At 42.9% G+C, this 27,718-nt stretch overlaps 1 protein-coding gene and 1 long non-coding RNA gene across 3 annotated transcripts in view; one reads left to right on the plus strand and one right to left on the minus strand.

Moving 5' to 3' along the window:
- Positions 1-27,718, plus strand: part of TMPRSS9 (transmembrane serine protease 9) — a 106,331-nt gene that overhangs the window by 22,034 nt on the left and 56,579 nt on the right. The window lies entirely within an intron of this gene.
- The window catches only part of LOC138152679 (uncharacterized), a 30,027-nt gene continuing 7,334 nt past the window's right edge, over positions 5,026-27,718 (minus strand). Inside the window, exon 3 of one of the 2 annotated variants that reach the window (XR_011166176.1) lies at positions 5,026-5,497. This is a non-coding gene — a long non-coding RNA (uncharacterized lncRNA). Of the gene's footprint in view, positions 5,498-23,799; positions 24,573-27,718 lie in introns of those variants that run through there. The other variant, XR_011166188.1, reaches the window with a different exon arrangement.

Raw genomic sequence — 27,718 nt, forward strand, 5'->3', positions numbered from 1 at the left:
CCCCCCCCCCCAACTCCTCTTAATTCCAGTACCCAACCTTGGTTGATCATTCCCTATTTTTACAGTACAGAATTTGCTTCCTATAGATTTGTTTGCATCTTGTCTCCCCTATTAGATTATAAACTCCCTGATGGCAGGGATTGTCTTTTGCCTCTTTCTGTATCCTTAGCACTTAGCACAGTTCCAGGCACTTAATCAATGTTTATTGATTGATAGATTGATTTATGGATAGATATCTTTAAAACTATACATAACAGTTTTAAATAATTCTCCCATTTAAATTCTCTCAACTTTCTTTTCACTTAGTCCTAATCTGATGGTTACTGTTCAGTCATTTTTCAGTCATGTCTGACTCTTTGTGACCCCATTTGGGGTTTCCCTGGCAGTGGCTTGGGTGGTTTGCTGTTTCCTTTTCATTGGACCGAAGAGGCAAACAGGGTTAAGTGATTTGCCTAGGGTCACACAGCAAGTGTCTGAGTCTGGATTTGAACTCATGAGAATGAGTCTTTCTGATTCTAAGACCAGTGCTATCCACTGCACCTCTCACACATTATAAGCATTTCATAAATGCTTGTTGATTGACTGACCAGCCATACGTCATGAACACCTGCCTTGATTTCTGGACATATAAAAACATAGTCTTCAAGCAATCAGACCAGACATTAACAAACTGTGATATTAAATTTAATAGATGAAATTCTGAAGGCCCTGATTATTGTCTCAGCAAGGGAATGATGGACAGGAATTCCAAGTCACATCATGTCATGATGACACACTAGCGTAGAAAGCTGTGAATTATAGGAGGCAGCTAAGGGGCTCAGTAGAACAGAGTCAGAAAGAGCAAAGTTCAAATTCTGCTTCCAACATTTACCATCCACATGACCCAGGACTTTACCTCTGTACAGCTCAGTTTCCTCATCTGTAAAATGAGGGGTTTGTACTCAGTGGCCTCTAAAGTCCTTTCTAGTCCCAGATCTCTGATCCTATGATAGACTGGGGCATGGTTGAGTTCTATTATTCTGGGTGAGAGTGTCAAGTCCAAGTAGCCCCAAAATATTCAGAGGTTCTGAGCCTTCTGTAGGCTATGAGAAATGACAATTTATATATGTGGAACTGGGGCTATATATCAACCAGTTGCTCTTGTTTCACCTTCCTGAGCCTCAGTTTCCTCATCTAGAAAACAAAGGGTTTGACTCAATGGCCTCCAGACCTAAATCTACAATCCAATGACCTGAAGCCTGAGCAGAAGTTGGTGAGTTCCAATGGAGTCCCCCTTTCTGTCTCTCCTGGCGATGCCGTTGGTGCTTGACCTGTGATGGGATGGAACATTTCAGAAGCACCTAGTCTGCATGGTTGCTTAGGGACTTGTAGAAGTTCACAGATTTTGGCAGGGGAGTCAAGATGGCAGAATAAAAGCAGGACCTCCCCGCTGCTCCTGCTTCCACCTTCCCCAATCCATGTAAAAAGGGGATTCTAAACAAACTTTGGAGCTGCAGAACCCACAAAATGACACAGAAAAGCTAACCTACCACTGAGGACAGCCCGGCAGGCCAGCAGGAATCTGCCAGCACAGTGCTCTGGGAGCCGAGCCCAGCCCCACACCCCAGGGCGGGCCTGACCAGCCTCCGGCTAGAGGGACTCCAAATCAGCAGCAGCTGTGGCCGTTTCCAGATTTGTCAATGCATGGATGCAAGGGATGGGGTGAGAGGTCAGTGCTGTCTGGACTTTGGGACCTGGTAAGTGGGAGTGCGTGGCTTTTGCCCCCAGGGCGAGAAGCCTCCGAGTGGCTGACACAGCCAGCCAGTGCCAATTGGCAGCTTCAGCTCCTGGCGTGCAGAGTGTAGGGGGACCAAGCACCAGTCTGAGGGGTAATCGCTCTTGCTTTAATCTGCTTGGATCTGGATTGCAGTCTAGCATGGAGGTCCTGGGGTGTGTGTCCAGCTTGCCAGAACCCTTGGAGGCCTCAGAGAGGGTACCCATATAATACCTCCAGCAGCTGAGAAAACCCCAGCATTTGGGAGGAAAGCTCCCCTGTCTGGTGGCAGAGTCCTACTGTGGCAAAAAGCCCAGGGGTCAAGTGACTGAGGGGCGACATGACCAGGCAAAGGAAACAAAGCAGACAGAAGATTCCAACATTAGACTCCTATTTTGGGGACAAAAAGGATCAAAGCATGGAACAGGAAGAAGACAGTGAAGTCAGAACTCCTGCACCAAAAGCTTCAAAGGAAAATACAAGCTGGTTACAGGCCATAGAGGACCTTAAGAAGCAGATAAGAGAAGTGGAGGAAAAGTTGGGAAGAGAAATGAGAACAATGCAAGAAAATTACAAAATGAGAGTCAACAGCCTGACTGAGGAAAATCACAGCTTAAAAATAGACTAACTCAAATGGCAAAAGAGGCTCAAAAAGGCAATGAGGAGAAGAATGCCTTAAAAAGCCGAATTTGCCAGATGGAAAAAGAATCTCAAAAGCTCAATGAGGAGAATCATTGCTTCAGAATTAGATTGGAGGAAATGGAAGCTAATGACTTTATGAGAAATCAAGATGCTGTTAAACAGATCCAAACAAATGAAAGAATAGAAAGCAATGTGAAATATCTCATTGGAAAAACCACTGACCTGGAAAATAGATCCAGGAGAGATCATTTAAAAATTATTGGATTACCTGAAAGCCATGATCAAAGTAAGAACCTAGAAATCATCCTCCAGGAAGTTCTATAAGAAAACACCCCTGATGTTTTAGAACCAGAGGGCAAAATAGAGGTTGAAAGAATCCACCAATCACCTCCTGAAAAAGATCCCGAAAAGAAAACTCCTAGGAATATTATAGCCAGGTTCCGGAATTCCCAGATTAAGGAGAGAATATTACAACCAGCCAGGAAGAAACAATTTGAATATTGTGGAAACACAATCAGGATAACCCAGGATCTGGCAGCTTCTACACTGAGGGATTGAAGGGCTTGGAATATGATATTCCAGAGGTCAGAGGAGCTGGGATTAAAACCAAGAGTCACCTACTCAGCAAAACTGAGTATCATGTTTCAGGGGAAAATATGGTCATTCAGTGGAATAAAGGACTTTCAAGCATTCTTGTTGAAAAAAACAGAGTTGAATAGAAAATTTGACATTCAGATACAAGAAGCAAGAGAAGCATGAGAAGGTAAACAGGGAAAAGAAATCATAAGGAACTTATCAAAGTTGAACTATTAACATTCCTACATGGAAAAACAATAATTGTAACTTATGAAACCTTTCTCAGTAATTGAAGGGAATAGAAATATATATATGTCTATATATGAGGGTTTATGGGCATATGTTTACAGGTATACATAGAGAAAGGGCACAGGACCAATTTAACAGGAAGGGATGATATTTAAAAGGTGAAATTAAGAGGTGAGAGGGGAATATAATGAGAGGAGATGGGGAGAGACAGAATGGGGTAAACTATCTCATATAGAAGAGGCAAGAGAAAATGGTTACAAGGGAGGGGAAGAATAGGAAGGCAAAAGGGAATGGGTCTACCTTATTCCCATTGAATTTGGCTCAGGGAGGGAATGAAATAAAATAATAAAATACACTAAATAGGGTATCTCACCCTACAGGAGAGTAGCGGGGAAGGGGATGAGAGGGGGGATGATGGAAGGGAGGGCAGGCTAAGGGGGAGGGAAGTTGGAAGCATCCACTTTTGAAAAGGGATGGGATCAAAGTAGAGAATAGAACAAGTGGGAGGTGGGATAGGAGGGAGGGAAATATAGTCAGTCTTTTACAATATATCTACTATGTTATTGTTTTGCATCAGCCACACATGTACAACCTATACTGAACTGCTTATCTTCCCAGTAAGGGTGGGTGACAAGGGAGGAAGGGAATGAATCTGGAATTCAAAATTTTAAAATCAAATGTTTAAATATATATGTATATGTATATATACATATATATATATATATATATACTATTTTAAATACTATTTTACATGTAGTTGGGAAATAAGATATTCAGGCACTGGGACATAGAGATCCACTGGAAAAGTCGAAAGGGGTATGGGGAAAATATGGGAGAGAGCAGATTGGAGGAGAGAATATCCTGTGGGACTGCTATTTTGGAGCAGTGGGTAGGGGAAAAACAGGGAGGAAATTTGTAATTCAAAATCTTGGAGTAAATCAGAAGTTAATAAAGCATTTGAAAAAAAAAGAAATTCACAGATTTACATAAGAGAAAACTATTTTGATGAGGAAAAAAAAACTCTGAAAATAGCCAAGTGGAAGCACTTACAAGTTGACTTTGATTTTTAAAAGCTATGTATAGAAGACCAAAAAAGATATTAAAAGTGTAGTATGGTCTTGTAATAGTGTCAGAAGGGCTAAAGATCAGAATGAGTTAAGGCTGGCAAGGAAAGCTAAGGACAAGGAGAAATAATTTTTCAGCTATATTGGGAAAAGGGGATCAAAAGAAGAATAAACTGACTGCCTGGGCCTGGATGGGAGGGGAATGCCTAAAAGCAGAAAGAAAACTCAGCTGATTAGTTATTCTTTTTGCTGCTGCTTTCTCTGCCAAAGAGAACAGTCTCTGGGAAAAACAAAAATTGGATAAGAGAGTTGATATCTCAGAAAAGATAAAGAAAGGAGAAAGAATTGGCAGATATGATTGCCGAACCGTCAGTGATGTATGAACAATCATGAAGAATAAATAGGATGGGGGGGGGCGTGGCTAGGTGATGCAGTTAATAGAGCACCAGTCCTGAAGTCAGGAGGACCTGAGTTCAAATCTGGCCTCAGACATGTAACAATTACTAGCCATGTGACCTTGGGTAAGTCACTTAACCCCAATTGCCCTGCCTTCCCCCATCCAAAAAGCAAAAAAAAAACCCCAAAAAACAAAAAGAGATAGAATAAATAGGATGGGTGTTGCAGGACTGGAGAGGGACAGATGTTCTGGTTTCCAAAGAATGAAGTCTTCAAAACAGAAGTCAGTGAGCTCAATTTTGATTTCTGGGGAAATTCTGGAATGGATTATTTTTTTTAATTAATTTATTTTTAGTTTTCAACATTCACTTCCACAAGATTTTGAGTTCCAAATTTTCTCCCCATCTCTCCCCTTCCCCCACCACAAGATAGCATGTAATTTGACATAGGCTCTACATATACATTCATATTAAGCCTATTTTCACATTAGTCATGTTGTAAAGAAGAATTAGAACCAATGGGAAAAACCATGAGAAAGAAGAAACAAACAAAAAACGAAAAAGAGAGAGAGCAAATAATCTGCTTCAATCTGCATCCAGACTCCATAGTTCTTTTTTCTGTATGTGGACAGCATTTTACATTGAGTCCTTTGGAATTGTCTTGGATCCTTGCATTGCTAAGAAGAGATAATTCTATTAAAGTTAGTCATCACACATAGTGACTGTTACTGTGGACAGTGTTCTCCGGGTTCTGCTCACTTCACTCAGTATCAGTTCATTCAAGTCTTTCCAGGTTTTTCTAAAGAAATAGTAAATATCTGGAAAAAATAAAGGAAGAAATTATTACAAAGAGGCAGCTTGACTTCATCAAGAACAGGTCATGCCTGACTATCCAGATTTACCTTTTTGATAGGCCTACCAAACAGATCAGAAGCATAGTGTAGCTATAGTTTACCTATATTTTAGCCAAAAAAAATCGATATCATATTTTTAAACAAAGATCTCCCCTCCATCTTTTGCCAGCCACCTCTCCCCACCCCCCACCACTGACTAAGCAACAAACATAAAATCCCCTGTTACAAATATGTATAGTCAAGCAAAATAAATTCTCATGTTGGCCATGTTAAAAAAATGCTTTCATCTGCACTCTGAGTCTATCACCTCTCTAAGAGAAGGGAGGCAGGGTGTTTCATCATGAGTTCTCAGTAACCATGGTTGGTCATTGTGTTGATCAATATCTTATATTATTCTTGTAGAAGAGATGGAGATATGTGGGCTAGATAGGACTGTCAGATAGATTTGGAAATAGATGAATGGCCAGGCTCAAAGAGTAATGGTGATGTCATCTTACAAGGAAGTCTTCAATGGAGTGTGCCCAGCCTCTGTGTTTAGCCCTTACTGTTTAACATTTTTATTGATGACTTGGATTAAGACATGGAAGATAGGTTGGTGCCCTCTACACAGTGCCTTAATGTATGGATAGCACTTTATAAGCCTTAAAGAGCTACATAAATGCTATTCCTATCATCATTATTTTTATTTTGTTGCTGAAGGCAAGAAAGGCCCCCAGCATGATGGGTAGACCCCTTATGGTACACCTAGGGGAGAATTTAGACAGAAGAGTCTCACTGGATGCCTGGCCATGGATGGGGTTCTCTCTGCATTATTGGACCAAACTTCCACATTGAGGAGATCATAGATCCATCTGAGTAATTAGGAAGGACTTTCTGACAATTAGGGCTCTGTCCCATGGTGGAATGGGCTGTCTGGGGAGGCAGTGGGTGAGCCCTTACTGGAAACAGCCAAACAGGTTTGCATAGCCTGCACGAACACTTTTGTACTCTATTGTGGTGGGGATTCTTCTTAGACATGGACCAGACTAGGCAGCTGCTGAGGATTCTTCAGTCCCTAAAACTCTGAGATTCTGTAAGTGAATAAGTTATCTTCCATTTACATAATACTTTCAGGTTTACAAGTCACTCTCTTGACAACAACACTGTGGGGGCTAAGTAGCATAAATATTATACTCCCCATTTTACAGAGGAGGAAACTGAGCCTCAGAAAAGGAAGATGACTTTCCTAGAGTCACACAGCTAGTAAATGACATTTGAGAGTCAAATCCAGGTCTTGTACTTTGTTCTTTCTACTAGATCACAGCTTAAACATGCTTAAAGTCATAAAGATCAAGAGCCTGGCATGAATTCTATTTTTATTCTCCATCCATCCATCCATCAATGAGTCTTTATTAGGTGTATTAAGTCGGTTCTTAATAAATGTTTGTTGACTTATTAAGAACCTACTGTGTACCATGGGATGCAATAAAAATATTAAATTATCCTAACTCACAATGAGATTATATTTATGTTATATTTATTGTATTCTATTCTAATGGGGAGACAAGTTTATATTAAAGTGTATATGCAGAGTAAATAAAAAGTGAATACATATATATGTTTGTGTGTATATATATATATATATACATACATACATACATATTCATAAAGTAGTTAAATAGAAGGGTTCTTTTTTTGAGAATGGGAGATTTGGGCATGTTTGAAGGCAGTAGGGAAGGAGCCAGTTGACTGGGGAGATTGAAGATGGGGGGTGGGGCAGGGCGGGATGATTGAAGACGCAATTTACCAGAGAAGCTGGGAAGGGATAGGATTGGCAAAGAAAATGAGGACCACCTCCTAATCAGAGATGGAGGAAAGTAAGAAAGATGGAGAGGAGGACGGTGAGCTGGAAAGGAGCAAGAGGAGAGCTTAGCTTTGATGGGCATTTAGGCCGTGGAGGTAACTGGGAGAGAGTACTTTTGCTTTGTCCGTTTCTGAAGTCACCCCAAGATACAATAAAAGACCCAAATGAAAGAAGACACGAAATCCCACTGAAGATCACTGTCTTTCCTTGGAAGGGAATTCACTGCAGACGAAATCCCTAGTGAGGAGCTTGGGCTGTGATCACAGAAGTGATCTCAGGTAGCTTTGATAGACAGGGAAGCATCGGGTCCAGAATGAGGGAGGTGGCAGTCTGGCTGTCCTCTGCCCTGGCCCAGCCGCATCGACAGTATCGAACTCGGCTCTGGATGCCCCCTCTGAGGAAGGGCGCTGACAAGAGCCGGTCCAGGGGAGGGTGGCTGTGTCTGCACCAGGCCAGATGAAGATTGTTCGAAAGCACCGGGAATGCTCAGCCCCAAAAGGAGAAGATGTAGGGGAGACATCGCAGTCACCTCTTAATGTAAACATTGTTAAAGGCCAGTCATATAGAAGACGGATGACCCTTGTTCTGCTTGGCCCCAGAGGACAGGAGTGAGAAGGAACTTCCTGAAGTTAAGTGACTGACTCAAGGTTAAATATCAAACAACCAACTAATAATATTTATTAAGTGCTTACTACGAGTCAGGCGGCACTGTGCAAATATTCACTCATTGGTCCTAACAGCCCTGCAAGGTAGGTGCTATTATTATCCTCATTTTATGGTTGGGGAAACTGAGGCAGGAGTCATGAAATGACTTGCCCAGGGTCACACAGCTTGTCAGTGTCTGAGGCTAGGTTTGATCCCACATGCAATGCCCTATCCACTGCACCACCCAGCTGCCTCTGATGGCAGACTGGGCTTGGCTGGTATAACTACTGGCTCCTAGATCTCCGATGGCTCACACTTCTGACCTTTAGAGGCTTACAAGGTTGTAGGTGTCTTCAGCACTCTTTCATCTAAAAGCTTTTGTTGTTCAGTTTTTGATGTTTGTGACTCTTCATGACCCCATTTGGGATTTTCTTAGCAAAGATGCTGGAGCAGTTTGCTATTTCCTTCTCCAGTTCATTTTACAGGTGAGGAAACTGAGGCAAACAGGGTTAAGTGATTTGCCTGGGTTCATAAAGCTACTAAGCTCTAGGTCAGGCACGATATTCACTGCTCCACCTAGCTGAAGCAGGAAAGGACAAATGTAAAGAGACTCACATTCACAGACAGTTGGGTGTCACAGTGGATTAGAGGGCCAGGCATGGAGTCAGAAAGACCCAAGCTTAAATCCAGTCTCAGACACTTTCTATTTTTTTTAATTTTTTAAATTAATTTGTTTGTTTCCTTTTAGTTTACAGGATCCAATTCCACAGTTCTTTGAGTTTCACATTTTGTCCCCCTCCCCCCCTCTCAGACACTTTCTAGCTATCTGACTCTGGACTCAGCATCCAGGAGAAAAGGATTCTCTTCAAGTAAGCAGACCAGAAACAGTCTGAGTACCTGCATTTTGCTATCTGCCTCAGTTTCCTCATCTGTAAAACAGAGTGGTGATAATAGCCCCCACCTCCCAAGGTTGTCATGAGGATTAAATGAGATAATATTTGTAAATTTGCTTTGCAAATCTAAAAGTACTATATAAATGCTAGCTATAATTGTCACTGCTAGAATCTTTAAAAGCACCGAAACTATAGACCCTAGGTATGCAAACTTGGAGGTCTAAAGCTAAAAGAAGACTTTGGCTGAGCTGCAGCAAAGAAGCCTGGGCGGGAGAGGAGAGGGAGGAAAGGGCAGTAACTTCTGACAACTGTCAGGAGCTGAGATTGTCCAGGCAGGGCTGGCTGGGATGGTTAAATGGAGAGGAAGAGCAAACAGCTGGGACAAGGGTAGCCCCAGGATCTGTGAGTGATTGACAGCTGTGGAAATGGAGTTTTGCCAATGACAGCCAGGGAGGCAAGGAGCTGCCCAGAGTGCTAGTCTAACTCAGGAAAGAGCCAGTCCAGTCCAGTCCAGTTTGGCTGAGGAGTCCGTATTTTGGCTTATAGGTGATTTTTTGTCGTTTAGTCATTTCAGTCAGACTCTTTGTGAGCCCATTTGGGGTTTTCTTGGCAAAAATACTAGAATGATTTGCCATTTCCTTCTCTGGCTCATTTTACAAATGAGGAAACTGAGTCAAACAGGGTGAAGTGACTTGCCCAGGGTCACACAACTTTTAAAGTCTGAGGCCAGATTTAAACTCAGAAAGATGAGTCTTCCTGAGTCCAGACCTGGCACTCTATGCACTGTGGCACCACCTACCTGCCTCTTTAGAGGCAATAGGGTGTCACTAAAGGCTCCTGGCAGGCAAATGTGACATGATCAAACCCCTGCTTTATGTACTTTTATGTTTCCCCTAGGTTCTTGAATGTAACTACACACAATGGAAACTTAATTCAACATTCAACAACCCAAACTTGGAAATACATATTAAATGCCTGCTGTATGAAGGCATTATGTAGGGAGAGCACTCCAGACATAGGGGATGGCCTGTGCAAAGGCCTGGAGGCAGGAGATATTTTGAAAATTAATATTTTTGTTAAATTGAATTAATTTTCTCTATCATTACTGCCTTTGTTACTCCAAAGTCACCCTTCCTTAGGTTATTGCCTTGTACCTCTCTGGGCACAGTCACCAAATCGGTATTAGGCTTGTTTTTATTACAATTTATTATTGTTATTAGCATCCTTTTCTTTTTAAATTTTGAGTTCCAAATTCTCTCCCTCCCTCCATTACCTCCTTCACCCACCGAGAAGGCAAACAATTATACATGTGAAATCATATAAAACATACTTTTATATAAGCTATATTTTTTTAAAAAGCAAGAAAAATAGAGAAAATTATACTCTAATTTGCACTCAGAGTTCATCAATACTAGTTATTGCTTCTGGAAAAGACATAACCATCAATTGCCCTATGGCTCAACTCACCATCCCTGTGACTCAAGCCCCCCCACCTTATCTCCCTCATTATTAGAATATAAGCTTCTTGAGGGCAGAAACTGCCTCAGCTTTGCCTTTGTATCCCAGGTGCCTCTATGGTAGCATACAGTAGGCCTCTAATAAATATTTTTAAATTAATTAATGTGGGAGAAGCTCCATGTGTAGCAGAGAAAATGTTGTGTTTCCAGACTGAGGACCTGGGTTTTAATCCTTCCACTTATCTTCCAGTCACCTTCGGCAAGTTACTTAATCATGGGCCTCAGTTTCCTTATTTGTATATATGGGGGTTGAGTCACTTCTAGCTCTAAATCTCTGATCCTTGGAGCCTAAGGGCTTTTCAAACTTTAAATCACTCTAAAAATGGCAAGGATTGTTTTTAAGTTGATCTTGGTTCTAAAGGAAAGATTAGCATGACTCAATCTCACCAGCTCTCAGTCACGGCTACCCAGTACTACACCCTGAGAATGACACTTCTGACCCTTTAAGAGGGTTGGTCTTGCTGAGACTCTGATGTATCTGGAATGGTTTCTACTGAAAAGGCACTCCGGCTCAAAGGCAAAGGAATAGAAGTGGCCTCTTCATTTCTCTTTTGGATTTTCCTCCCTCTTGACTGAGCCTGTTTTCCTCACTAATGCATCTGGCTCCTCAACTTTTCAAGGTTTCTGTATGGAAACATTCACAGTCTGCTCAAACTGTGCTGTGAATTGCACTCCAGATGGCCATCATAACTCCATATGCCGCTGTCAACACTCCCAAGCTCTGTCTCTAGCCTTCCCTGTATTTTGATGGCACCATGATGTGCCTAGAAATACGCAGAGCTTAGAGTCAGGAGACCTGGGCTCTGTGACTGACTTCTGACTCCTGGGGTGACCTTGGGCAAGTCATTGCCTTTCTCTAGACTTGTTTCCTCTTCATCAAAACGAAGGGGTTGATCCTTTCCTCCAGTTCTTCAGTTCTGAGACGCTCTGATCTCTCCAAAGAACTGCCCTTTGCTAGATCTTACTGGAACTCTCTTGTCCCCTACAGTGCTTACTTTGACTTTGATTTTTTATAGCTTTGAGTCTGGTAACTGTAAGAAACTGTGGGGTCTTCTCATTCTAAGCTTTATGGAAAAGTTCTGTATCCAGAGAACTAGAAAGATCATTTCTTGGGCTTTTCATTTTGCTTTTTATAGTTATTAAATGCATTTTCATTTTTTTCTTCTTCATCAGCTGGGAAGTCACATTAGGAAACTTTTGGTAGCTCTGGCAGGCCAGAGACAAGGTCAGATTGGACCAGATTTGAGTTCTGCTCTCTGATATAACAATAGCTAGCATTTACATAACACATTTTACAGTTACTATCTTATTTGATCCTTATAACAATCCTGGGAGGCAGGTGCCATTATTACCTCCATTTTACAGAAGGGGAAACTGAGGTTGAGAGAGGCTAAGTGACTTGTTCAAGGTGACACAGGTAGGAGGAAGTGTCTGAGCTAGGGTTCGAATTTAGATCTTCCTGACTCTAGGTCCAGCATTCTATCCACTGCACCCCCTAGCTGCCTCAGGTCAGAGGGCTACTTCAATGACCAGCACTTATAGGATTCTGAGTTTTTGTCCATTGATGAGTGATTGGGAGAACATGTGAATGTGTTTTCATGCCATCCAGAATTTCTCATGTGTGTCAACTTAAAGTTTGGTTTGTTATCACTTAATCAAAAAGCATTTAAGTGTGCCCGACATTTTGCCACCAGCTCCAAACCGGGCCACCTCCATTCTGGCCCTCATCTCCACCTCCTCCCTCTAGAACCTTGGGCTGTGGCCCCGGGAACGGCTCCTTTGTGGGATCCCCAGCAATGTCCTGCTTCCTAAGGACACCCCAAGGCTCCATCCTGGCTCCTCTTCTCTCTCTGTACTCCCTCTTTTGATAACTCTATCGCCTCCTTTGGCTTTAATTATTATTTACTCTAAAGATAAAAGTCAGACCTCTGTGTCTGTCAGTCTCTCCCAAGTGCCAGTCCCTCATCACCTATAGGCTTTGGGACATTGATAACTCGATATCCCCTGGACAGCTCCTACTCAACATGTCCAGAACAGAACTCAAGCCTTGCCCCTCTTCTGAACGTCTCTTTCTTTTGAGGGTGCCCCCATTCTCCCAGTCCCCAAGCTTCCAGGCCCAGTGCCATTCTGGTCTCCTGCCACTCTCTCCTGCGCTGCTCCACCCCCATAGCCCCCATTCTGTTTCTAGCTATCAGCTCCCTAGTTGGTATGACTGCCTATAGTCTCTTTCCACTCCAGTCCTTCCAACATTAGCTGCCAATGCTCAGGTCTGAGTGCAAGGCTCCTCTACTCAAAAAACTGCACCGGCTCCTTCTCACTTCTAGGATCAAACATCACCTTTGCAGTTTGGCATCCAAAGCTCTTTGCGGCCTGCCTTCAGTTTACCCTGCCAGTGATATTACTTCACTTTACACTTGCCAAATTGGTCTTCTTTCTGTTCCTGGAATATAAAATTACATCTCTTGTCTTTATGCCTTTGTACTGCTTGTCCACCGAGCTTGGAATGCTTTCTTTCCTCCCCTCTGTCCCCTAGAATCCTTAGTTCCAAAGTTTAGTTCAATATGAATACTTTTCCCATTCCCTGCAAGTTCTATTACCTCCCCTGCCTCCCACCCCGATTGCCTTACATTGAATTTGAATGCATTTTGAATATGCCTATATGTGCATCATGGAGGGGGTCTCCCCCTAACTTAGTTGATGTGATCACAGGATCAAATAATCTATAACTCTTCACAAAGTATGAACACTGTTCTGAGTCAGAAAGAAGCATCTTAATTTTTTTTTTGCTTTTTTGGAGGGCAATTGGGGTTAAGTGACTTGCCCAAGGTCACATGGATAGTTTTTGTATTAAGTGTCTGAGGTTAAATTTGAACTCAGGTCCTCCTGACTACAGGGCTGGTGCTCTATTCCCTGTGCCACCTAGCCGCCCCTCATCTTAATTTTTTTAATAAGCATTTATTAAGCTCCTATTATGTGCCAAGCCCTGTGCTAAGTGCTTCACAAATATTACCTTATTTGGTCCTCACAACACCCCTGGAAGGTAGGTGCGATTATTATCCTCATTTTACTGATGAGGAAACTGAGAAAGACAGAAGTTGACTTGCCCAAGGTCACAGAGCTAGTATCTAAGGCTGGATTTGAACTCCCTGGACTAATAGCGATTGACTACACCCCAGGGTCACCCTAAAAGGACACAGTCCAGTAAATTTGTGTCTACTTAGAGGCAGGGGCTAACAGATGGAGATTCTTTGAGGGGAGGAGGAGGGGATTTTCTCTCCTCACTCCTCCATTGTCCGTAATCTAGCTTGGAGGCAGAAGGAAAAAAGCTTTTAGAAGTGAGAGATTAAAGATCAGAGAGAGGGAGGTGATGATCCTGGGGGCTCTCTGCCCAGCGACCAATGGGAGAGGATGGTATCTAGAGGATGGCCTGAGTGAATCACAGCCAAAACAGCTAAAGTGATCATGGGCTGCCCAGTGTTCAGAAGGAGGAGGTTAGGTTCCCACTGTCCTCTGCCCTGCTCAGACTCCATCTGAAGTATCAGGTTCGGCTCTGGGAGCCACATTTGAAAAAGGACCTTGATAAGCTGGAGAGTGTCCAGAGGAAGGCAGCTAGGCAGGGGAAGGGCCCCCAGGTCATGCCATAGGACTGTTTGTTTAGCCTGAAAAAGAGAAACTGAGTCCCTGAGCTGGAAAGCAACTGGCTAAAGGTCAGTTAGCCGGTCAACTGACCTTTACTAAATGTCTACCATGTGCCAGGCATGGTGCTAAGTGCTGAAGATACAAAGAGAGACAAAAGACGACAAAACCAGGTCACACAGACAGGGTCACCCTTATTTTCTTCCCCTGTCGTATCAATGTCTACTCAAAACTAAGAAGGAAAGCGAGTCCAGCTAAGTGGGAAACAGATTCCCAGGCAGTGCTCTCCTTCTGCTGTGCTATGGATGTGCCTAAGAGGGCTTCAGACCAGCCTTCTATTTATTCTCTGGGCCACCTAGCTGCCCCAGTCTCTTCTGACTAACATGCATTTATTTTCTCTCTTCTATTCTCCCATCAATTAGCAATAAAAAAAAAGTCTCAATGTAGATTGAAGCGTACTTTTTTTTAACTTTATCTGTCTAGTTTTCTAGTTGTTTTAGTCTGTCTTCTTTCACAATACACTACTATGGAAATATGTTCTGTGTGACTGCACATATATAATCTATATCAAATTGCTTGCCTTCTCAATGAGGGGGAGGAAGAGAGAGAGAATTTGGAACTCAAAAGAAGATTTTAATTAGTGCTTAAAATTGTTTTTATGTGTAATTGGAAAAAAGAAAATATTGAAAAAAGAAAAAGCCTTTATAACAAATAAGTATAAATAAAAACAAATTCCCATATTGGCCATATCCAAAAATATCTATCATATCCTTTAATTTTAAGTCCATTACTTCTCTGGCAAGAGGCAGGTCCCATACGTCATCACAGGTCCTCTGGTTGGTCATTACATTGATCAGATTTCTTAAATCTTTCAGAATTGTTTTTATTTATAATGTTGTTGCCTTTTTATCATTTGTCCTCCTGGCTCTGCTCACTTCATTCTGCATCAGTCCAGAAAAGTTTCCCAGTTTCTTCTGAACTGTCCATTTTGTCATGACTCATAACATCCTGTTAAAGTTTATATTATTACATATTATATTTTATATGCCCTAATTTTTTAGCCATTCCCCCAATAGGATATTCCCTTGATTTCTAGTTTTTGGCTACCATGAAAAACTACTTTCAATATGTTTGCACCTGAGTCATTTTCCTCTTTTATTTCTTTGAGATAGAGGTCTGGTTGTCTCACTCAGTTCTCACTCAAGCTTTCTCTTCCATAGCTGCTCTTGCCTTCTAAGACCACAAAACTTATACATCACATGACTAATAAACATGGGCAATTCCATCCAACGAAGTTTCCAGGGAAGACTTTCTCCTTGAGGCAGATCATGGAATGGTTGGTGCCATACAAGAAAGGAGTTGAGTGTCAACAAATTGATAGGCAATGCTTTCCTTTTCCCTTCCCCTTCCACCCTGTTCACTGTCCTGCCTACTGGACAATTTATTCATCTCAGATGAACTGTCTGTGGACTCTTTTCTTCCCTGTCCCAGTAAAATGAGATTACCTTTATCTAACCTGTGATTCTGGGGTTAGGGGAATGGCTACATTGGAGGCAGTCTTTCATATGAAAAGATGATGGTGAGGTCACAAAATGACAATTATGGACCACCAAGTTTGCCAACTGGAATACAATATAAATTAAACAACTCATTGTGAATGTTGGAGCTGAGATTCTAGCCTCAGTTCTCTGTAAGCCCAAAGCTCTCTTTTGCCATACCACACTGCCCCTTCAGTCTTTAGCTCAGGACTCTGCACCTAGCAGGTTCTCCATAAATGTTTGATGCATGAGTGAGTTAACAAATGAGCTCAAGTCAAGTTAGTAAGTAATCTTAATGGTTAGGCTTTAATTTTGTCTTCTGTTAGCTTTCTGTACTTTCCCCTTCATTTTTGAAAATGGAAAACCTTGATATAAATGTTGTCTTTGTGCACCAAAATCCTTACTTAAGGGTTTCAATGAAGAGAGGTGGGGCAGCAAGGTTGTACAGTGGATAGAGTACTGGGCACAAAGACAAGAAGACTCATTTTCCTGAATTCAAATCTGATTTCAGACACTTCCTAGCTGTGTGACTCTGGGTAAGTCACTTAACCCTGTTTGTCTCAGTTTCCTCATCCATAAAATGAGGTGGAGGAGGAAATAGCAAACCTCTCTAGGATCTCTGCCAAGAAAGCCCCAAACAAGATCACAAAGAGTCAGATGTGACTAGAAAATGACTGAACAACAACATGAAGAAAGGTTAAGTTAGTTGGCCTTCAGTCCAATGAAGTAATTTATTATCTATATCCCATGGAAGAATTTCACAACTTTGAGAAACATTAGGAAGCATCTGGTCCAAAGCCATCCTTTTCCAGAACAGAAAACAGGCCTAGAGGGAGGGAATGACTTACACAAAGTCACAGAGTGAGATAACAGCAGAGTTGGGACAGGAATCCTGGATTCTAGACCCACCATTAGCCTCCTTGACTCCTCTACACACTCGTACACACACTCCCCCCCCCCCCACACCCCCACACCTTCCACTCAGTGGTCATACATACTTGGAACACCCGCTCCCCCCCACACACACACACACACATCCAACTCAGTGTCCATACATACTTGGATGGGTCCATGATTTCATGAATGTGGACCTCCTTGTATAGACAAAGAGTATAGGCCACTCGATGCCTTCTCTTTCTGTTCAGCTGTTGTCCACATCTTTCTGTAGTTCCTCCAGAGAGAGCTCATCCAATGCTCCAAAGGGCTTCCTTTCCCTGGTCCTTTTGATATTTTCCAAATAGCAGTACAGTGTTTGACTGTCCATCTGTTGCCCCTCATTCTTACTACATGGCCCCGGTGACGTTACATATGACATTTCTCATGCAAAGGTCATCAGAAGCAATATCTTGTATCCTCCTGACACTCTCTTCCCCCGAGCATATTTGCATTGACTTCTGGGTCACCTGAAAATTCAATTCCCCTGAGATTCTAGTGTTCATGATTCAAGGCCATCAAATATTGGCACGAAAGGTCAGGGTAAATAGGTATTCATATGGATGAAGTTCTTAAGTTTGATAAAAATGCTTTGCTCACAACAAAACTGTTACTGACATGCTTACTTAGAATACAGTAGGCAGACAATAAATGCTTATTGACATGATGATAAAATAGAGAATTTAAGTGTCATTATCCTCTCTTTACAAATGAGGAGACTAAAGCACTAAATTTGAACTTAGTGAGCTTAATGAACTAACATCAAACTAAGAAAAATCCAATGACTTTCCCAGAAGCACAGAGTGAATGTGTCAGAGCTAGAACCTAAACCCAGGTCTTCTCCCTCCAAGATCAGGGCTCTTTCCAGTGTTGTCTTTGTTAATCTCGAGTTTAAAAGACACAATTTGATTAACTAGTCTTAGTGTCTCTTACTCCTGAATCACCTCTTGGAATGGGAAGATAATGTTACCAAGTCACACCTCTATCTCTGCCCAAGCACAGATGCCCTTTTAAAAAATAATAATAAGCATAAAGAAGCAAGTGTTCCCCAGCAGCTGTTTCCCTCTATTCCCCAGTGGATCTCTTCTTTCTGCCTCATAACCCTTTGATACCAGCATGGAGATGCAGAGAAGCCTTTATCATCCATGACGCTCATCCCTGAGAGCCAGAGCCAAGGGAGAGCGCCCTGGCCAGGCTCCAGCCTCAGCGGCCTCTCTCATCACCTGCTCTGACTTTAGAAGGAGCTCGTCCGGAGGGGCTATCTCACCAAGTGGAGCTGAGCACTTCTGCTGAACACAATCTGTGGAAACAGAAGGGAATTGTTCCCTAGCGTCATTCTCAATTTTTTTTTTTTTTGCGGAGAAAAATGTATCACAGGAGAAGGCATGAATCACACTACACCCACAGATTAAATGCAGCTGCCTCCAACAGGGAACAATTGAGGTGAAGTATCTGGTAATGAGATGCACCCTGCACAAAATATAAAAAGGTTGATTCCTTCCCTGGGGAGTAGGGCTCATCTAAAAGCTAATGACATCCATTCTGAGGGAGAAGGTTTACTTGGGGTAGAGAAGAGAAAAGATGCCTTAAATGGTCTCATGGATGTAAAGGGCATCTCATAATCAGGAAATAAAAATGAAAGACATTGAAATATGAATCGCAGAGCGCCAGAGCTACAAGGGAACTTGGAAATCATTCCAATTAATTTTACAAATAAAGATTTTTGGCATTACATAGAGGGAGAGACAGACAGACAGAGGGGGGGAGAGAAGAGAGAGAGAGAGAGAGAGAGAGAGAGAGAGAAAGTAAAAGACAGAGAGGAGAGACAGAGACAGGCAGACAGACAGAGAGAGGCATAGCATCTCAAATCAGAAGAACCTCAGAGTCCATCTAACTTCAGAGCCCATCTAACCCAACCTGTGCCTGAACCCAGAATCCCCTGTGCAATGAATGGTCGCCCATTTTGTTCTTGAAGATCTTTGGTAATTGGGAGTCCATCACCTCCAATGAAGTTTATTCCACTGTCTCATCCGACTCTTCAGGACCCCACACATCTTAGCTTGCCAGGCCCTTCTGTCCTCTACTATCTCTGAAGTCTGTCCAAGTTCATGTTCATTGCTTCCATGACACTATCTATCCATGTCAGCCTCTACCATCCCCTTTTCCTGTTGCCTTCAATCAGGGTCTTTTCCAATGATTCCATTCCACTGGAAGACAGCTTTCATTGTTAGGTATTTTTTCCCTTACATCAAGCCTAAATCCAGCTCTCTGAACTTTTCTCCCTTTGCTGCCAGTACGAACCTCTAGGACCAAGGAAAACAAGTTAAAGGCATCCAGGGTTGGGTTGGTAAATGTTTAACAACTAGGCTCTCCAGAAAGTAGCACACACATTTAATTTTAATTTTATTTTTTTTCTCAATTACATGTAAACAAAAATTTTCAACATTCATTTTAAGTTTAGAGTTCTAAATTCTCTCCCTCTTTCCCCTCCCCCACCTTGAGAAGGCAAGCAATTTGAAATAGATTATACATGTAGCATACAAACTTTTAAATTTAGTCTGCATTATTAACACTTTCTTAAGTCTAGGCAATCAACAAAACAATAACTCAAGCTCTAATTTGTAGCATTTGCTGATCTCTGAGGGAAAGCTGGTTAGAGCTGGGTCCAGCCCACCCCTTTCTCTTTTCCCCTTTTATATGTTGCCTTTCCCCATTAAAATGCATGATCTTTGAGGGTAGGCCCTGTCTTTGTTTTTGCTCTGCCAGTAGAACATAGACCCTGCAAGGTCCTACAATGCAGGAAAGGCTTTGAGTCCTGGTGACTTGTTAGCCTATGACCAAGCCAGCTAAATTCAGACAAGGTTATCACCCAAGAGCTGGCCACCAAGCCATTTCTTTCAGTCTCAGCACCTCAAGACCATCTATTAAAGCACCAAAAAGGTGCAATCAGTATCAGTGGAGGAGTTGTGACATGAGTTGGTGGTGGGAACAGAAACACCCACGAAATATAGATCATTCTTTGTTGGTTTTGGGGGATTTTTTCTCCTTTAAAATAGTATTTTTTTTTCCAATTACACATAGATAATGTTTAACACTCTTTTTTGAATAAAATTTTGAGTTCCAAATTTTCTCCCTCCCCTTCCTCTTCTTTAAGATTATAAACAATCTGATATAGCTTAGATATGTGTAATCATATAAACATATTTCCATATTAGTCATGTTATATAAGAAGAAACAGAACAAAATGGAAAAGCTAAATAAGGAAAGTGAAGCTAATATGCTTCTATCTACATTCAGACTCCATCAGTTCCTTCTCTGGACAAAAACACAGATCATTTGAGGAATGAAATAATATATCAAAAAGACTTAATGTTGGCACCAACAACCTATGTGACAACCTATGATGACCTGGAAGATGTTCTCTCTGGGCCTTAAGTCTGAATTCAAGAATGTGCTGGAAAACAACCAGCATAAGACCCACTGGGACAAAACCAGGATCACCAACCAACAGCTTTGTCCAGACCGTCAGAGATGTTGCAGCTGATTACCTTTCACTGAATGGTGGATATGGAGGCCTTCCCTCCCCCGCCAAGCTCACCCAGGGCCTACACTAGATGACCTTCCATTTCTAAGATGCCATGACTATCCCCTACAAGCATATATCATTATAGTTCAGAGCTTGCATTTATATAGAACTCTAAGGTTTGCAAAGTGTGTGAGAGAGTATGTGTATGTGTGTATTTAAGTGTGTGTGTATATGGGTGTGTGTGTATGAGTGCGAGTGGGTGTGTATGTGTGTATTTAAGTGTGTGTATATGAGTGTGTGTGTATGAGTGCGAGTGGGTGTGTATGTGTGTATATGAGTGTGTGTGAATGTGTGTGTATATGAGTGTGTGTGAGCGTGTATGACTGTGTATGTGTGTATTTGAGCGTGTGGGTGAGTGTGTGTGTGGGTGTGGGTGTGTATGTGTATATTTGAGCATGTATATGAGTGTGTGTGTGCCTAGGCAATGCAGTGGCTAGAGGTCTGGACCTAGAATTAAATAATATTTGTCAAGTGTTATAAAATTGCTAGTTATTATTCTACATGATCTCTTTAGATGCTCACTGCCACAACCAGGTGCTATGATCTTCCCCATTTTACATATGGGGCAGCTAGGTGGCGCCATGCTGCACAGAGTTCTAGGTATGGAGACAGGAAGTTTCATCTTCCTGAATTAAAATATGACCTCAATCCCTTACTAGTTGAGTGACCCTGGGCAAGTCACTTCACCCTGTTTGCCTCAGTTTCTCATCTGTAAAATGAGCTGGAGAAGGAAATGGCAAACAGCTCCAGTATCTTTGCCAAGAAAACCTCAAATGGGGTCACAAAAAGTTGGAAATGACTGAAAATGACTGGACAAGAACAATTTACAGAAGAGGAAACTGAGTCAGAAAGAGACTGAATACCTTGCCCAATGTCACGCTGTTGGTGTCTGGGACAGGATTTGAACTCGTGGCCTTCCTGACTCCCAAGTCCACTGTGCCACCTAATAATGCAGCCCACGATGGCATTAGCTCTCGTGACTGCCATGCCACAGTGCTGGCTACCATTGGGTATGCATTCCATTATAGAAGCCCACCCATGCCATCTCATGGTGGACAGCCTCTGGTAGATCATCCATATCTACCTAATGCACTTGGGGCATTTTCTATCTTTTAATATTTCATCACAGCCTCAGCAGCACTGGGGCTGTTCCCCTGTTGATAGCGTCTGCCCTCCCCTCCTGCCCTGAGCATACATGTTCTTCCTTGAGCCTGTGTCTGTCCCCCACGTCCCTGCCAATCTGCTGTAGACAGCCTCTGCCCACCTACCGTCCCATGGAAGCCAAGGCTTCCTAGAACACACAGATCATTTGCACTTTATCTGCTTAAGGCTGTTTTGTGTTCTACTCTGAGTGTTCTCATGTCTTTTTCATGCAATTGCTTTTTTTTTTTTTTACCAATCAGATCTTAAGTAGGCGCCTCTTCCATCTGGGAGCTTTCTGTCTTTCTTGCCAGGAACATAAGGAAAAATGTATCACCCAGTGGTTGGTGTAGGAAAAAAGCCTCTTTCCATCATCTCCTTTTTTTCTCACTTAGGAATATAGTGTTCCTGCTAAATATTTTTTCTTTGTCCTTCCCTTTGGCTAGCTTAGTTAATCCCATTTCAATGCACTCTACACTTAATTGACCGATTAAGGACAAGCATTTAGTAAGGCACTGTGCTGGGCACTAGAGATAGAAAGATAATAAATAATGAAATGGTCCCTACCCTCATGGACTTCCCATTCTATTGGAGGAGACAGCCTGTGTATGAATTTGTTGTGTTCAATAATGTTGGATTTTTCATGACCTCACTTGAGGTTTTCTTGGCAAAGATAATACAGTGGTTTGCCATTTCCTGCTCCAGCTCATTTTACAGATAAGGAAACTGAGGCACACAAGGTTAAGTGCCTTGCTTAGGGTCACATACAACCAGTAAGTGTCTGAGGTCAGATTTGAACTCAGGTCCCCCTGACTTCAGGGCTGGTGCTTTTATCCATTATGCCATCTAGCTGTCCATGTACATGGGTAAGTCTGTACAAAATTACCACAAGGTAATGTTTAGAGGGGAGGGTATTAGTAGCTGGTGGGGGTGGTCAAGTGCTAGGTAGCACAGTGCATAGAATGCTAGGCTTGGAATCAGGAAGACCCATTCACATCCAGCCTCAGATACTTTCTAGTTGTGTGACCCTGGGCAAATCACTTCACCCTGTTCGCCTCGGTTTCCTCATCTGTAAAATGAGCTGGAGAAGGAAATGACAAATCGCTCCAGTATCTCTGCCAAGAAAACCCAAAATGGGGTCATGAAGAGTTGGACATGACAGAAAATAACTGAACAACAGGGGTGTTTGAGAAGGTGTAAGAAGGAAAGCTGTGTTTTGGACTCAAGGAACATGGAATTCTAAGGGGCAATGGAGAGGTGAAAGACACTGAAGGTTCTGATGCTGACTGCCGTGACTGACAATACCTGAACTATGACGGTAGCTCACTGGTTGGCCTCCAAGTCTCTTCTCACTACAGTCTGCCATCTTTTTTTTTTTTTGCTTTTGTTTTGGAGGGGGGAAGGTAGGGAAATTGGGGTTAAGTGACTTGTCCAAGGTCACATGGCTAGTTTTGTGTTAAGTGTCTGAGGCCGGATTTGAACTCAGGTCCTCCTGACTCCAGGACAGGTGCTCTATTCACCACCTAGCCGCCCCTACAGTCCACCATCTTGATATTCCTAAAGCTCAGGCCTGCCCATGTCACTGTCCCCACTTCAGTAAACTCCAGGGGCTCCCTATTATCTCCAGGATCAAATGTAACATCCTCTGCTTGGCCCTTCATAATCTGGCCCCTCCCTCTTTCCTTCATTCCATCTTACATACTGCCACACACTCTCCTGTCCACTGACACTGGATGGTTTCCTTCCCATTCCTTGTCCTCCGTGCTCCATCTCCCAACTCTGGACATTCTCTCTGGCTCCACCCCCCCACCTATTCTTGGAATGCTTTCCCTCCTCATCCCCTTCCCTGGCTTCTTTCAAATCCCAGCTAAAATCTCCCCTTCTACATGCAGCTTAATTCTAGCGGCTTCCCTCTGTAGATAATCTCCAATTTATCATATATATATATGATCTGAACAGCAGAGGTTGTCTTTTGTCTTTATAATCCCAGAATTTAGCACAGTGTCTTGCATATAGTAGGTGCTTTATAAATGTTTCTTAAATTGGAAAGGTATCACACTGTGCTATCCTATTCTTTCATAAATAATCTGACATTCCAAGATGCCCCAATTTTGCATATATCATGTTGGACCCTGGATCAAGGGTTGCAGAGCACAAGAAAGGCTGACCAACCATCAGCAATATGAAATCTCCTGAGGACTGCCAGTGAATCTGAGTCAGTAAGGAGGAATCTGGTCTCTCCCTCTGATCATTTATCCCTGATCTAGATAAGGAATAAAAGAGTCTCTTCCCATTTCTTTTCTAAACCACCAGAGTGGGAGCTTCGGAGCATTCTCCTATCTTCCTAGAACAGTAGTGGGGAACCTGTAGCCTCAAGACCACTTATGGTCCTATAGGTCCTCAAGTGCTGCCCTTTGACTAAATCCAAATGGAAGGATCTAGAGGCCCCACATGGCCTTGAGGCTGCAGGCTCTCCACCCCTGTCCCAGGAGGTCCTGGACAGTAGCAAGAATGACAAGAACAGACAACCATGAATATCTTTGCTCGGGCAGAACAGACTTTTGCCTGTTTATTTCCACTTAATTTCATGTTCATAAAGATAAAGTGATCCCAATTTTAAAAAAATAAGAGGTGTTCTGAAGGTTCATTTACTTGGGGTGAAAGGTCAGTTATTTTGGAACTTAGAATGCATTTTCCCCACTGAAATGGTTTCTTTGACTGGTGCCAAAGTGCTTAACCCCCCAGTGAAGTGAAATCTGATACATTTTCCATTTTGAGAAACAGTCAGTAGTACTTTGGCAGTGTTAATTATAGGTCTCCGTTGCTCCCAAATGCTGGTGCTTCAGGAAAAGCAGGTTTCATTAAAGGAGAGTGGATAAAGAGGCTGATGGAGACTCGTGAAGATTCTGAAGGAGTCTGGACGCTGAGAGGGCTCGAGAGGCTAAGTCTGGTTCCTGATTATGTCCAATTTCAGTTCAAACCTTCTGGCCATGTGGTATAATGGTATAATGGGGAGAGTACTGGACTTGAAGCTGGGAGATCTAAATCCCAAATTAGAGATATTCCCATGGCTTATACAGGAGTGGTGGAGAGGCTTTAGTCCCTCTCATTTGAACCAGGAATAAAAGATATGGGGGAGAGACAAGACTCCTCCTCGCTGGGTCCCAAACAGGACTCAGATTCACTGGCAGTCCTCGGGAGACTTCATGTTGCTGATGGTAGGTCAGCCTTCCTTGTGCTCAGCATCCCCAGATCCAGGGTCCAACATGACTTCTACGTAAGGTCGGGACATCTTGGAATGTCAAGCTCTTTATGGAAGAATCAACATTCTGTTATTTCATTTTGACACCCCGATTACTATGTTATCCTAAAATCACAGAATTTCAGATTAGAAGAGAATTTTGAGACCAGCTCATTCCACCCCACCCACATTCACAGTTGAGCAAACTCAGAATCATCAAGGAAAGCACAGTGTGATCATTTTCTTAGTCCTACTCTGAACTTCAGTCTCTACAATGGTAAAGGAGGGTAGAAATTCTTGCATTCATGATGATGCTATGGGAAAAGTGCTTTGTAAGCCTTAGAGTGCTATATAGAATGGGAGCACTTATCTTTTTGTGTTGACAAAGAACTGGAAACGGAAAGGATGTTCATCAAGTGGGAAATGGCTAGACAAGCCAGTATATGAATGCGATTGAATGCTATTGTGCTATGAGAAATGAGGAAGGGGATGGTTCAGAGAAACCTGGGAAGACTTGTATAAACTGATGCAGAGAAAACTGAAAAGGACCAGAAGAATGATACCAGGGGTGGGGAACTTGTGGCCTCAAGGCCACATGTGGCCTCAAGCGAAACCCTATAACTGAATCCAGACACACTCCTAAATTATAGACAATAACAGCACCATTGGGGCAGCTAGGTGGCGCAGTAAATAGAGCACTGACCCTGGAGTCAGGAGGACCTGAGTTCAAATTTGACCTCAGACACTTGACACACTTACTAGCTGTGTGACCTTGGGCAAGCCACTTAATCCCAATTGCCTTGCCTTCCCCCCACCAAAAAAAAAATCAGCATTGTTGTAAAATCAATTAACTTTGAAAGACTTATGAACTCCAATCAACACAATGACCGACCACAATTCTAGAGAAATGCCACACTAGCATTTAGAAAGAAATTAAGGTTCCAAGTCACAGAGGTGATGAGGCATGAAACGAGAGATGGAGGGTCATGTATAAGGAACAGCAAGAAGGCCCATATGGTCGGACCTTAGAGTTCATGGAGGGGATGGGTGGGCAACGTGTATGGAAAGGTCAGCTTGGCTGCCACTTTGGCCATGAATCTCTCCTCATCTGCTCACGTAGTAGCATCGTTTCCCTTTTCAAATTCTCATAGAGCTATTTGTCTGACTCTTCTTTGCCCCATGCTGTCTCCCTGTGATTACACATACATACATATACACATGCATGCATGTGTGTATATATGCACACTTATATACACATATGTATGTGTTTATATACATATATCTTTACATTTACATATTATAATTTTTATATTCGTATTTTTGTGTGCACACACATACACATATGCACACACATTTCTATCTATTTTTGTATATATCGTATTCAACCCTCCCTCATTCCCACTCAATAGAATGGAGGCTTCTTGAAGTCTGAGACTGGTTTTTGCCTTTGTATGCCCAGTACTTGGCACTCTGCCCCTTCTCCACCAGGGCTGCCCGGCCCCTCATTTTCCCCTTTAACTCTTCCCCTGGGCCTGTGCTGCCCAGAGCTCTCCTGGGCTGCTGGACAGTTCCCATGCTTGGATGAGATGGGAGTCACCAGCTCTACTCCTTCAGGTGAGACAAAGGAACACCTGTCGTTATGATCTAACCCTCTATGTTCCTCAGACCCCCAGCACTGTCCCCTCATCTACTGACATAGTCTCACCATCCCTAGGCCTTGTCATCTGCCCTGTGGTTCCAGTAATGAGGCTTCTGGGTCTCTCAGGCAGCCATCCAGATAACCTTTCTCAGATGTGGTGTCCCTCCCCAATTAGTGTCCCTCCCCAATTAGTGCCCCTCCCCAATTAGTGTCCCTCCCCAATTAGTGTCCCTCCCCAATTAGTGTCCCTCCCCAATTAGTGCCCTTCCCCAATTAGTGTCCCTCCCCAATTTGTATTCCTCCCCAAATAGTGTCCAAGCTGCTTAAACCAGGGACTGTCTGGCTTTTTATTGCTATTATTTGTATCCCTAGAGCTTAACACAGTGCTCAGCTCATAGTAAGCACTTTATAATAAATGCTTTTTCATTTGTTCACTTGCACTTAGTAGGAGCTTAATATATGCCCATGGAATTGAGTGGACCCTTCTCAGTTGTGTGATGTAGGCTAGCCCCTTTGGCCACTCTGAGCTTCGGTTTTCTCATCTTGGAAATTGTGAAATAAAATTTCTTTCTCTGCCTCACTCACAGGGTCACTGTGATGAAAACACTGTTGGCCTTAAAGTGCTCTCAGAATGGGCAGCACTGTTACTAATTAGCCTGAGAACTCTGCTGAGCTGTGGCGCGTTATTGCTATTTCTGGGCTGCTGTGGATTCGTGTGTCCCACCCAAATGGGGCAGAACCTAAGGCAGCCTTCATAGGCTTATAATAACCAGCAATTATAATAATAACACGAATGCGCATTTACATGGTGCCCGCCGTGCACCAAGAACTATGCTAAGAACTTCACGATCGTCTCATTTAGTCTTCATAACAAACCTGGGAGGTAGGTGCTATTATGATCCCCATTTTACAGATGAGGAAACTGAGGCAAGCAGGGGTAAAATGGCTTTGCCCAGGGTCACACAGCTGGCAATGCCTGAGCAACTCAGTCTCTCTGACTGGAGACACAGCATTCTATTCACTGCCCCCCCCCAAATTGCAGTGGGTAGTGCCCAGGAATGGAGAGCACCATAGTGATGGAATCCTCTAATGGGCGCCCTGGAGGCAAGAGAGTCACACAGGCTTTGAACTTGGGTCTTCTGACATTCAAGTCCTGTTTCTTCTCAACAAAGGTATTTACATGGGCTGCTGAACTCCAATTCAGTTGGAGCTAACAACATTTATTAGACAGCTACTACATCTAGCAGAAAGGCAGCCCGGTAGCATAGTGGATAGAGTGCCAGACCTGGAACAGGGAAGACTCATCTTTGTGAGTTCAAATTTGGTCTCAGACACTTCCTAACTGTATGACCCTGGGCAAGACACTTAACCCTTTTTGCTTCAGTTTCCTCATCTATAAAATGAGCTGGAGAAGGAAATGGCAAACCACTCACCAGATGGGGTCATGGAAAGTCAAACACAAGTGAAACAACAACAAAATATATAAGGGGGGCGGCTAGGTAGCACAGTGAGTAAAGCGCTGGCCCCGGAGTCAGGAGGACCCGAGTTCGGTTCCAGCTTCAGACACTTAACAC

The sequence above is a fragment of the Petaurus breviceps genome, unplaced genomic scaffold (assembly GCF_028583685.1).
Source record: "Petaurus breviceps papuanus isolate PSGF00001 unplaced genomic scaffold, PetGlider_PUasm1.0 108, whole genome shotgun sequence".
Lineage (NCBI taxonomy): Eukaryota > Metazoa > Chordata > Mammalia > Diprotodontia > Petauridae > Petaurus > Petaurus breviceps.